The 2,358-nt window shown below is 37.2% G+C and overlaps 1 pseudogene; it reads left to right on the top strand.

The window, feature by feature from the left end:
- The first annotated feature begins 274 nt into the window (after positions 1–274).
- Positions 275–2,157, top strand: LOC127547063 (beta-Ala-His dipeptidase-like; annotated as a pseudogene).
- Positions 2,158–2,358: the final 201 nt, after the last annotated feature.

The following is a 2,358-nucleotide window of genomic DNA, read 5'->3' as shown; positions in this document are numbered from 1 at the left end:
GGGTGGGTGGGGTCTAAATGTGTTTTCTTTTAGACAACCTACATAACATTAAAAAACAAAACAAAACAAAACAAAAAAACAATGCCTCCACTCTAAATAAATCAAGGTCAAATTAGTCCAAGCTGTTGTATAGATGCCAAAAAATAACAGCAAATAATGATTAGAGGTGATCCAAATTAATCAGATAAATTTGTAATATTTTTCCATTTCTAAAGAAATTTTCTCAAAGTTTTCATTCTGAAGAAATTCTTTTGAGAGCTTTCCTTTATACCTGTCTGCAAAGACTGCATTGTTCTCCTTTCCACCTCCTTTATGTAATCTAGCTTAATGAGCAGTCTAGCTTGAGTGTAGGTATTTTGTGTCATTAAAAGAATCCAATCAAGGCTGTTCTATAATCTTGTAATAAAGACACCAAGACCCCTTTAGGTTCTGCATTACAAGAAATACAAACCAACAAGAGGCACTGAGCGAAGCAAACAGGATCAAATCTGAGAAGTATAGGCTTCCTCCATCTTCACAGTACTGCTCCTTCTTGAAGGAGGGTTATTCTCCTTTTCCTCCCCTCCTTCCTCTGTGATGTTAGAGAATATCTTTCAGTACATTGATCTTCATCAAAATGAATTTATTCAGTTGTTTAAGGAGTGGATGGCCATTGAGAGTGATTCTATTCAACCCCTGCCTCACTTCAGACAAGAAATCTTCAAAATGATGGACATAGCTGCTGATAGGCTTCAGCACTTAGAAGCCACTGTAGATTTAATAGACATGGGACCTCAACAGCTACCTGATGGGCAGACCCTTCCAATACTTCCCATTCTTCTGGCTGAACTTGGTAATGATCCAAAGAAACCCACAGTGTGTTTTTATGGTCACTTGGAAGTTCAGCCTGCCAAAAAAGAGGATGGATGGAATACAGACCCTTTCACCCTGGTAGAAGTTGATGGAAAATTTTATGGATGAAAATTTTTACCTTGGATTAATGCAGTGGTTGCCTTCAAAGCCCTAAACCAAGATATCCCAGTGAATCTTAAATTCAATATTGAAGGAATGGAAGAAGCAGGTTCAATTTCTCTAGATGAGGTTTTCAGAAGAGAAAAAGACCATTTCTTCTCCAGTGTTGACTACATTGTCATGTCAGACAACCTGTGGATTAGCAAGAAGCCAGCACTCACCTATGGAACCCAAAGAAACATTTACTTCTCCGTGGAAGTGAAATGCAGGGATCAAGATTTTCATTCAGGAACTTTTGGGGGCATCCTCAATGAGCCAATGGCTGATTTGGTTTCCCTTCTCAGAAGCGTGGTAGATTCTTCAGGTCATATTCTGATCCCTGGAATCTATGATAATGTGGCTCTTCTTTCAGAAGAGGAAAAGAAGATATATGAAACTATTGACTTCAACCTAGAAGAATATCAAAATAATAGCCAAGTGGAAAAATTCCTATTTGACACTAAGGAGGAAATCCTCATGCACCTGTGACGCTACCCATCTCTTTCTATCCATGGGATTGAAGGAGCATTTGATAAACCAAGAGCTAAAACAGTCATACCTGCCAAAGTAACAGGAAAATTTTCAATCCGTTTAGTGCCTCATATGAATATTTCTGTTGTGGAGACACAGATGAAAAAGCACTTTGAGGATATATTTTCTTAGCGCAATAGTTCCAACAAATTGAAAGTCACTATGATACTGGGAGTCCCTCCATGGATTGCTAATATTCATGATCTTCAGTATGTGGCTAAAGAAGAGCAATTAAAACAGTGTTTGGAGTAGATCCTGATATGATATGAGATGGATCAACTATTTCAATTGCTAAAACATTCCAGGATATTATCCAAAAGAGTGTGATGATGCTACCACTAGGAGCAGTTGATGATGGAGAACACTCTCAGAATGAGAAAATAAACAGGTACAAGTATATAGAGGGATCCAAATTGTTTGCACCATTTTTCCTGGAGATTGCTAAAATGCATTCATAACTTACTCAAGCTTCCAACCCCAAGACTACTAAACTGCCAGAACCTACTGGACAAGGATGGCATCCAAATATAGGAAAAATTTCCTCTCCAGCCAAGAGGTTGTTTAAATCACTTCATTTAAAATATCTTGGGAAATTTGGACAAATAATAAAACATTCTGAAAGAAAAAAAAAAGAAATTCTTTGTTTCCTTGAAGAAAGTCATAAATGGAGGCACACCATTCTCATAGAAGTCCAAGAGAATCAATGGCAATCTGGATTCATGTTTTTGCCTATGAATAATTGATAGTTTTTAAAATTAGCAAGGATATGTTTGATTTATTCTGCAGTTCTATCTGGCTTCTGTTCTTCAAGTCTGCCTTTGATTGATTTCATGTTGT

This window comes from Antechinus flavipes, chromosome 2 (assembly GCF_016432865.1).
Source record: "Antechinus flavipes isolate AdamAnt ecotype Samford, QLD, Australia chromosome 2, AdamAnt_v2, whole genome shotgun sequence".
Classification (NCBI taxonomy): domain Eukaryota; kingdom Metazoa; phylum Chordata; class Mammalia; order Dasyuromorphia; family Dasyuridae; genus Antechinus; species Antechinus flavipes.
The sequence above is the reverse complement of the archived record's forward strand: the minus strand, read 5'-3'. Positions and strand labels throughout refer to the sequence as shown.